The following is a 12,167-nucleotide window of genomic DNA, read 5'->3' on the forward strand; positions in this document are numbered from 1 at the left end:
GTTGACATATTGTAAAGACAAATATGTCTATTCTTGTAGACTGTTTAACACGATTATGAGGTTGACATATTGTAAAGACAAATCTGCATATTCTTGTAGACTGTTTAACACGATTATGAGGTTGACATATTGTAAAGACAAATCTGCCTATTCTTGAAGACTGTTTAACACGATTATAAAGTTGACATATTGTAAAGACAAATCTGCCTATTCCTGTAGACTGTTTAACACGATTATCAGTTTGACATATTGTAAAGACAAATCTACCTTTTCTTGTAGACTGTTTAACACGATTATGAGGTTGACATATTGTAAAGACAAATCTGCCTATTCTTGAAGACTGTTTAACACGATTATAAGGTTGACATATTGTAAAGACAAATCTGCCTATTCTTGTAGACTGTTTATCACGATTATGAGGTTGACATATTGTAAAGACAAATCTGTCTATTCTTGTAGACTGTTTAACACGATTATGAGTTTGACTTATTGTAAAGACAAATCTGTCTATTCTTGAAGACTGTTTAACACGATTATGAGGTTGACATATTGTAAAGACAAATCTGCCTATTCTTGAAGACTGTTTAACACGATTATGAGGTTGACATATTGTAAAGACAAATCTGTCTATTCTTGAAGACTGTTTAACACGATTATAAGGTTGACATATTGTAAAAACAAATCTACCTATTCTTGTAGACTGTTTAACACGATTATGAGTTTGACATATTGTAAAGACAAATCTGACTACTCTTGAAGACTGTTTCACACGATTATGAGGTTGACATATTGTAAAGACAAATCTACCTATTCTTGAAGACTGTTTAACACGATTATGAGGTTGACATATTGTAAAGACAAATCTGCCTATTCTTGAAGACTGTTAAACACGATTATGAGGTTGACATATTGTAAAGACAAATCTGCCTATTCTTATAGACTGCTTAACACGATAATGAGGTTGACATATTGTAAAGACAAATCTACCTATTCTTGAAGACTGTTTAACACGATTATGAGTTTGACATATTGTAAAGACAAATCTGACTACTCTTGAAGACTGCTTAACACGATTATCAGTTTGACATATTGTAAAGACAAATCTGCCTATTCTTGTAGACTGTTTAACACGATTATGAGGTTGACATATTGTAAAGACAAATCTGTCTACTCTTGTAGACTGTTTAACACGATTATCAGTTTGACATATTGTAAAGACAAATCTGCCTATTCTTGTAGACTGTTTAACACGATTATGAGGTTGACATATTGTAAAGACAAATCTGACTATTCTTGTAGACTGTTTAACAAGATTATGAGGTTGACATATTGTAAAGACAAATCTGTCTATTCTTGAAGACTGTTTAACACGATTATGATGTTGACATATTGTAAAGACAAATCTGTCTATTCTTGAAGACTGTTTAACACGATTATTAGGTTGACATATTGTAAAGACAAATCTGACTACTCTTGAAGACTGTTTAACACGATTATGAGTTTGACATATTGTAAAGACAAATCTGCCTATTCTTGTAGACTGTTTATCACGATTATGAGGTTGACATATTGTAAAGACAAATCTGTCTATTCTTGAAGACTGTTTAACACGATTATGAGTTTGACATATTGTAAAGACAAATCTGCCTATTCTTGAAGACTGTTTAACACGATTATGAGTTTGACATATTGTAAAGACAAATCTGTCTATTCTTGTAGACTGTTTAACACGATTATGAGGTTGACATATTGTAAAGACAAATCTGCCTATTCTTGTAGACTGTTTAATACGATTATAAGGTTGACATATTGTAAAGACAAATCTGCCTATTCTTGAAGACTGTTTAACACGATTATGAGTTTGACATATTGTAAAGACAAATCTGCCTATTCTTGAAGACTGTTTAACACGATTATAAGGTTGACATATTGTAAAGACAAATCTGTCTATTCTTGTAGACTGTTTAACACGATTATGAGTTTGACATATTGCAAAGACAAATCTGCCTATTCTTGAAGACTGTTTAACACGATTATGAGTTTGACATATTGTAAAGACAAATCTGTCTATTCTTGAAGACTGTTTAACAAGATTATGAGGTTGACATATTGTAAAGACAAATCTGCCTATTCTTATAGACTGCTTAACACGATTATAAGGTTGACATATTGTAAAGACAAATCTGCCTATTCTTATAGACTGCTTAACACGATTATAAGGTTGACATATTGTAAAGACAAATCTGCCTATTCTTGAAGACTGTTTAACACGAATATGAGTTTGACATATTGTAAAGACAAATCTGACTACTCTTGAAGATTGTTTATCACGATTATGAGGTTGACATGTTGTAAAGACAAATCTGTCTATTCTTGTAGACTGTTAAACACGATTATGAGGTTGACATATTGTAAAGACAAATCTGTCTATTCTTGTAGACTGTTTAACACGATTATGAGGTTGACATATTGTAAAGACAAGTCTGTCTATTCTTGAAGACTGTTTAACACGATTATGAGGTTGACATATTGTAAAGACAAATCTGTCTATTCTTGAAGACTGTTTAACACGATTATAAGGTTGACATATTGTAAAGACAAATCTGTCTATTCTTGTAGACTGTTTAACACGATTATGAGGTTGACATATTGTAAAGACAAATCTACCTATTCTTGTAGACTGTTTAACACGATTATAAGGTTGACATATTGTAAAGACAAATCTGTCTATTCTTGTAGACTGTTTAACACGATTATAAGTTTGACATATTGTAAAGACAAATCTGTCTATTCTTGTAGACTGTTTAACACGATTATGAGTTTGACATATTGTAAAGACAAATCTGCATATTCTTGTAGACTGTTTAACACGATTATGAGGTTGACATATTGTAAAGACAAATCTGCCTATTCTTGTAGACTGTTTAACACGATTATGAGGTTGACATATTGTAAAGACAAATCTGCCTATTCTTGTAGACTGTTTAACACGATTATAAGTTTGACATATTGTAAAGACAAATCTGTCTATTCCTGTAGACTGTTTAACACGATTATAAGGTTGACATATTGTAAAGAAAAATCTGCCTATTCCTGTAGACTGTTTAACACGATTATGAGGTTGACATATTGTAAAGACAAATCTACCTATTCTTGAAGACTGTTTAACACGATTATAAGGTTGACATATTGTAAAGACAAATCTGTCTATTCTTGAAGATTGTTTAACACGATTATGAGTTTGCCATATTGTAAAGAAAAATCTACCTATTCTTGAAGATTGTTTATCACGATTATGAGGTTGACATATTGTAAAGACACATCTGCCTATTATTGTAGACTGTTTAACACGATTATGAGGTTGACATATTGTAAAGACAAATCTACCTATTCTTGTAGACTGTCATGTCCAGTCTGTGTTATTTAGAGGAGTTGCAATATACAGAAGTGCCAAGTCGAGACATCTGTCAAAAGTCAAACCTACACAGAACGATAAAACATATTTAAACAAGGCAACATATGATGTGTGGGTCATTATGGACAAGAAAATGGAGAGGTTAAAACTGCCAACTGTGCATGCATTGATGGATAACTATATACAATTATGAGAAACATATATTAAATTGTTAAGCATTTGTTTCCGAACTTGATCTTTTGAAAACAGATGAGAACTTCATATTGATAATTGTTGATCTCTCCCTAGTTAATGATTGACTATAGCATGTTAAGTTTTAAACATAAAACAAAGACAAATTTTAATGTACTCGCATAACTCAGTTACTATGAGTCTATGTACATGTACCTGCAGACAAACCTATACACCTGGGATATTTTATGACATGGCCACTGACTTCGTGTACTTTCTATTTCAAGCAATACACATTCCATAAAGGGAAATATTATAATTAACGAAGATCTAACAGGATACTGGTTCGGACGTCGCCCAGTATAAAAAGGTCCGAAACCGACGTCACCATGGACACGGTGTCGTCTGATACGGCAGGTGTCCCTACATCACCAGACATGACAAATATCCCAAACATGACTCATTCAGATCATCATACTAGTGACAATAGCAATATTACACATACACAGCCATGTTCAGTTCTCTGAACAACACCGGTCCGAGACCACAATTGTCGTCCCTTGATTTTTGTTATTCACGAATATAGTCCCTAGTGTTGACAGTGGGTTACTTGCCATTAAGTTGTATACCCCTTCCAAATTTATTTCTCCATGTTTAATGTCACAAATTGCAAGAAGGGGGTGAAATTACACTGTAAAAAAATTTGGGTCCTGAATTTTTAAGGAAAGTAGTGATTTGGTCCATTTGAAAAAAATAAAAAAAATAGCACTTCAGAAGCTGTCAAAAGATTTCAAGACGCTCTAAACATAAAATTGTCCATATTTTGAGTTAGAGCCGATGAAGTTTTCTCTAATTTTGATATAATTTGTCCCAAAAGTAGTACAACACACTGTAAGAATTTCATTGAGAAAGCGCAGGTTGGATTTTTTAAATTTTCATTTATGTTCTAAAAGAAATGCACTACGAAATAATTGTGATCTCGGACCCACTGTTTCATTTCTAAATGTGGAACAAATGGCTGCAAAACTTGTGAAATTTTAATAACAAATGCTCAATTCACTAGGAATTTAACTAAAAAGTCTTAATTTACTAGAAGTTACGATGATCTGAGTGGTAAATCTATAAATGTCGTCTACGGATTAGAGTGTAACCTTTGAGGATTGGTTTACGTCGGTGAAACGAAAGGAAGGCTAAACAAACGTATGTGCGGCCATAGATCATATATCAACCTTAATGCAAACGACATCCTGTACCAGCATTTCAATCAGCCTGATCATTCCCTCGTTTCTATGACAGTTCGTATTATCGAAAAAATATAACACAAGACTAACAACCCTGCAACGCCTTTCCGTAGACATAAAAGAGGACTACTGGATTCGACAATTGGGAACTGCGACACCATATGGTTGCAATGACAGAATTGATGGTATGTATTTTATCTAGTCCTTCCTGTAGCTCGGTGAATTTGATTAATATTTTCAATTCTACTCCTAGACGTAGACCAATCACGGTCATCGTCATTATACATCACCTACTTTGCATGATGTCTCTATCAATAACTTACTGCCATTGATACAAAAGCCGTTAGGTATTCATCACATTCGCACGAAACTTTATTTATTACCACTTTCAACACTTCATTCTCTGTTCAATTTATGTTTGGAAACCACTGTTACAAACCCTTATTCAAACAAATACAAACTAAGAGCTATCATTTCGGATATTGCAAGTCACTTTTCAAAACAGTTCACATTGGAAAAGATGTAAAAGAGAAAATATATTTTCTTAAACTCACCTCTGTCAACAAAGGTCTCGATGACGTCAACTTAGACAATATCCTTCATCATAAATTAGTTCAGTCGAAAGTACCTCCTTATTTTAAAGATCAGTCTGTACCAATTCTTATACCTATACCAAACCAATCGTCATTAAAATTTTCAATTACCAACACGTTTTGCAGGATCTCAACATTGACGACTTGATTGCACCTGTGCTAGTTTCCAATTCACATATAATCCGATTAGCCATGTTATTACCGGAGACCTCAACATTGTCAATAACACTTCCCTGCGAAATTTGTTATCTAAAGGTTCGAAATATCGTGAGCCTAAATCCATCAATTGGAAATACAACTTCAAAATACTGATGGATTTAGTCGAGGATTATGCCAAGCAATGGGCTAAACGCTAGGAAGAAGACGTAGATACTCTTTCCGAATGGATTAAGGCTGTGAGGTTGTTGATACTAATCCGAATAAAGAAACTAAATGGGACTATCAATACCCACTCTACGTCAATTTTTAAAGACCCAATGTTGCAAAAAACTTGGCCTACCTCACTGACAAATATGTTGTTGTATCCGCAGATAAAGTCCCAAACAACATCGTTTTTGTGAGTAAATATCATTGCAAAAACTGCTTGATAAATAGATTAGGTATTGACAATTCACTTGGAAACTCAACATATACCCTCACGACATTTACCAAAGAGAAAATCCTGGATAACCATAGGTCTGTTCTATGTTCCTTTGGAATTTCAACCAAAGATGAAGAACTGTATCCATAACTGTATTGGATACCTAAACTACATAAGTGTCCTTAAAAACAACGGTATATTGCTGGGTCTTCCAACTGCTCCACGGAACCTCTTTCTAAATTATTAACATCTGTTTTATCAGCAATCAAAGCCGGGCTCCGAAGTAATTGTAAAACTGCCTATTCTGGAGGTGGCGTGAATCAGACGTGGATACTAAAAAACTGTTAGAGTACATACAATCTAAGACTCTCTCATCTTACAATAGTATTAAAACATTTGACTTTTCTATACTTTACACAAGTATTCCCTAATCCACATAAGTGTCCTTAAAAACAACGGTATATTGCTGGGTCTTCCAAGTGCTCCGTGGAACCTCTTTCTTAACTTTTAACATCTATTTTATCAGCAATCAAAGCCGGGCTCCAAAGTTATTGTGAAACCGCCTATTCTAAAGGTGGCGTGAATCAGATGTGGATACTGAAACATTCCAAAGAGCTTTTAGAGAACATACAATCTAAGACTCTCTCATCTTGGCATAGTATTAAAACATTTGACTTTTCTACACTATACACAAGTATTCCTCATTCTTAACTAAAATAAAAATTGAAAGAGTTGGTATTACTTTGTTTCATTAAAAAGAATGGCGAACGTAGATACAAGTATCTTGCCATGGAATGGATAACTCCTACTTTGTAAAGAATTACTCCGATGCAAACAAAAAATTCTCTAAAACTGACACTATCAAGATGCTTGATATCTTGATTGACAACATATTTGTTACGTTTGGAGGACGTGTTTTTCAACAAACTCTCGGAATTCCAATGGGAACCAATTCTGTCCCTCTTCTTGTCGACTTTTTTCTTTATTATTTTGAGGCTGACTTCATACAGGAACTTTTTAGGAAGAAAGATAAGGAGTTAGCAATATCCTTTAACTTTACGTTCCGTTATATAAATGATGTTCTCTCACTAAATAATATAAATTTGGAGATTATATTGAACGAATCTATCCCATCGAACTGGAGATAAAGAATACGACAGACACAGTTAAGTCTGCCTCATATCTTGACTTACATCTAGAAATTGAAAATGAGGGTCGGTTGAAAACAAAACTTTATGACAAAAGATATGATCTCAGCTTCCCAATTTTGAACTTTCCATTTCTATGTAGCAACATTCCAGCAGCACCTGCATACGGAGTATATTTCCCAATTGATACGATATTCCCGGACTTGTATTTCCTATTATGATTTCCTTGATAAAAAATTGCAGCTCACAAGGAAGCTATTAAACCAAAAGTTTCAAATGGTGAAGTTGAAATCATCCCTTCGTAAATTTTACGGACGCTATCACGAGTTAGTTAACCGTTACGGGATAACCGTTTCACAGATGTTATCGGATATGTTACTTATGTCGAAACTACAATACCCTTACCTTTTCATGAATGTGACCTAAAGAATTGGAGTATTTACCAGATTTGTAATAACATAAGCAACACGACCGGTGCCACATGTGGAGCAGGATATGCTTACCCTTCCGGAGCACCTGAGATCACCCCTAGTTTTTGTCGGGTTTCGTGTTGCTTATTTTGTAGTTTTTCAATGTTGTGTCTTCTGTGCTATTATTTGTCTGTTTGTCTTTTTATTTTTAGCTATGACGTTGTCAGTTTATTTTCAATCTATGAGTTTGACTATCCCTCTGGTATCTTTCTCCCGTCTTTTATAAATTCTTTCCAACTTTTCATTTGTGCACATTTTGTGGGAGCAAAAAAGGAAAGGAATGGCAACTGCTATGAAATTACACCGACCATATTTGGAAATCTCTTAGCTCTCTGGGCTTAACTTTAACTCTTAAATATTGAAAAGTAGCCTTATTACTAGTGGTGTAAGCTGGACTTTCCTAGTGTTAGACTACATGTATTGATTAAAGAAAAAGAAATCACAAAACAAAAAAACAAAAAACAAAAAACAAAAAATTAAGACTAAACATGACCTTTAAGAAAGTTCAATACTTATACATTTATACAATGTTTACATTGCAAGAAAATAAAAAGAAGACACATTAATGTAAACAAACATGACATCCATACATGTTGAACAATGTACATACATGTATATTAATAATACTTATATTACAATGTACATGTATTATCTGATCAAATTCCTGGAAGGATCATTCTGTCAGAATCTTCTCTTTTACTTTAATTATAAAAGTTTGGACAATATATGTAACTGATTAACTTTGAAAATAAGAAATTCTACCAGAACTGCAGAATTTAATAATATTGACAAAAATATGCATGCATCCGTCATAAGATATAAAAATTTAATTGAGAATCGGTTAACTTTAAAAAAAAAAAATCAAATTGAATTTAAAGAATATGAATTTAATAGTTTGTCTCATTTGTCAATATCTGATTGCTTATTTTTTCTTTATCCAACATGTTTATCACGTTAGTATTTATCCTTATTACTTTCAGGGCAGATTATGCGTTTAGGCATGTTTCTGCCACTTTATATGAAATAGAAGCCTTTGAGGTTAAATCTGTAACAGACAAACATTATATGACTTTTCATTTTATGAACACAGTTTACTGGAATTTATAAACTGATCCCTAAATAAATCAAAATTGAAAAAGTGAACCATTGTGAAGGACAAAAGACCGGAAAAATGTCGCAATATTTATTAAATCTATTCTGTTTTTATAAATATCATCAATTTATGTTTAAATGAATAACAAATGTAACCTGCATTACTTTACGAGTTAAACATTGTGACTTTGATGGAGATTTTTCTCCTTTGCACTCATACCACATCTTATTTATATTGATCAACATATTTGAGTATCAGATTCTAAACTAGAATTGTTTATATTTTTTTTATTAAATGTATAATGATTAACCAATTTCTCTGACGTCAGTCTATTGTTCTAACAGTGGATTATTTTTCAAGAATCCACTGACCGCGCGTATTTTCATCAGTAAAGTCTGTAGTCTATCCATGATACCACTTGACCACGGGTGCTGATAAATATTTTTATCTAAATATTACTCTTAAAGCGTATATCTGTCAATACATGCCAATAAACTGTATTTCTGTCTTTTTGTTATTTAATAAAATGTATAAACAGTATAGAATCAAGGAATTGTAAAAATTACTTATTTGTACAATTCCAGGATAAAAAAATCCATGTACACATTACACTTATCACTTTTAACGTACAAGGCCTTTCCCTTTTCATCATAATAAATGCTTACTTTTGGTTTCAGTATTATAATGACATCATACCATAATCATTTATTTTTTCTTTGTTTGATTATATATAAATATACATCAAAATTTAACTGACTCTAATGTGAATAAAGTGTGATAAGCTACGACTGTAAAACTACTTCTTTGACGGTAAAACCAGAAATAAAATCGTCAACTTCATATGAAAAATGAAATATAGATACCTCTAAGATTAAAAACAATATTTTGGTAGAGAAAAATATTACAATTTTTTTTTATTCCTGGTACTAGGCTTGAACTTGGCACTGTTAATAACACAGTTACTTCGTTCGGTGCCAACGACTAGACGATCACGGCTATGAACAGCTCAGATGTTTCAATGCAAAATGGACATAATTGTATATTGTACATGTGTAGCAAGAGCAATTATGCTTGGGTTTAAGAAAGCGAACCCCAAATAATACTAGTTCATTGATTAACTGATTGACGATGGATGCTAAATGCAATAACGTTAAAATAATCAAAACATAATGAAAGGGAACCAGTTTACACTAAAATTATACTAGTATATAATTTTTGAGTTGAGAATAACCATTGTATCTATCTTATCACAAACTGGTGTCTAGTGAAGTAGTTTGATTGTGACATTTACACTTCATTTAGATTTAAAATGGTTTTGTTTTCATTTTATAGGTGTGGTGTAAACTCCATCAAATAAGAGATCTGAACACCATTGACTTACACACTATAGGCTACTAAAAACTATATATGTAAATATCAAAGGTTTCTAAATGTTGGTAATTATTTTTTTTTAACTTTCCAAAAAAGATTAAAATAAATTCATATATCAATTATATGTCGTTTTGAATGAATCATAAATACTAGAATTTAATCAATATAAATATAAATGTGAACCGTGTGGATCTAACCATTTCCAGCTATTAAAGAATAAAAAAGACAAAATACGAAATTATTTTCATGAAATTTCGTTGATTCATCGTAGATCATGAAACAGATAGTCGTTTTACTAGAAGTGTCGTTTGTTTATGTAATATATACGTGTTTCTCGATTCTCGTTTTGTTTATATAGATTAGACCGTTGGTTTTCCCGTTTGAATGGTTTTACACTAGTAATTTTGGGGCCCTTTATAGCTTGTTGTTCGGTGTGAGCTAAGGCTCCGTGTTGAAGGCCGTACTTTAACCTATAATGGTTTACTTTTTAAATTGTTATTTGTATGGAGAGTTGTCTCATTGGCACTCACACCACATCTTCCTATATCTATAAGCTAGAGAATTGATAAGAAGTAGTGGATTCGAAAACGATAATCAACTCGCGACTACAGTCGCTCGTTGATTATCGTTTACGAATCCACTACTTCTTATCAATTCTCTACTACAGAATCTACCATGGATTTCAGTGGCCTACAAAACTTTGACCCTAGAAGTGTTGATCAGAGGGCAAATTACAACATGTAAAGAATTCAAGCTATAGCAAGATACCTTAAAAAGGTATACATGTTACTATGTTCTTTCGAATTTGGTATTAATGTGAACAAGACAAAATTACACACCTAAAAGCCTCACATGAAACATGCACACAGGAAGTGAATAAGATTGATTTAAACTGTGATAACTTGAAAGTACATTGAAGAGTAATTGACCAATTGAACAACAATGATGACAAAGGTTTTTATTGTAGATACACTACAATACAGTTCTGGTGATATTGATTTGATAGAAATATACACACGTGGACAATCAAATAATGATTTGTGGTTTGCAATGAGAAAAGGTATTATTACCACATCAAATTTTGAGAAAGTTTTAAATGCTGTTCAAAAGACCGCTGCCCCTTCACTTTTGAAACTGTTAATGGGGGAATACAGTAATGCTACTTCTAAAAAAGAAGATGTGGTATGATTGCCAATGAGACAACTATCCGCAAAAGACCAAAATGACGCAAACATTAACAATTATAGGTCACCGTACGGCCTTCAACAACGAGCAAAGCCCATACCGCATATAGTCAGCTATAAAAGGCCCCGATAAGACAATGTAAAACAATTCAAACGAGAAAACTAACGGCCTTATTTATGTAAAAAAATTCAGCTTCTTGAGAATGGGGTCGAAAAAAGGAAGAAACAGCTTTACACTTGTATACGAAAGTAAACAAAAAAGCACATCAAAAAGCTTGTATGCACAGAAAGGGATTACTGCTGTATGAGAACATGTCATACATTGGTTGTTCTGTAGATGACATAATCATATGCAAATGTAACACTTCAAAAGTTATTGAAGTGTAATGTCCGTATTCAGCACGCGTTGACAACCCAAAGGATGTGGCAGAAGATAAACTTTATAAGAATGATTATTACCATCAAATACAAGGACAAATTGGCATTTATGGACTTGACAAATATGATCTAGTGATTCACACTTCAAAAGGAATATGCGTGACAACTATAGACTTTTACCCGATTATTTTCAATAACATGTTCACAAAACTGGATAAATTTAATAGAGAACACTTGTTTATTCTTTAGTTTTCTATGTTGTGTCATGTTTACTATTGTTTTTCTGTTTGTCTTTTTCATTTTTAGCCATGGCGTTGTCAGTTTGTTTTAGATTTATGAGTTTGACTGTCCCTTTGGTATCTTTCGTCCCTTTTTTACTTCCAATGCTATCAGTATTTGGAGAACATGTGTCAACGAATAAATACAAAAACCCATCGCATTAGTCAAACCTGTACAATTGTTTTTATTAATTTATGTAGACTTACTCCTTATATAGTGATCAACTAGTGTTACACTGACTGTC

This window comes from Mytilus edulis, chromosome 10 (genome assembly GCF_963676685.1).
Source record: "Mytilus edulis chromosome 10, xbMytEdul2.2, whole genome shotgun sequence".
In the NCBI taxonomy this organism is placed as follows: Eukaryota; Metazoa; Mollusca; class Bivalvia; order Mytilida; family Mytilidae; genus Mytilus; species Mytilus edulis.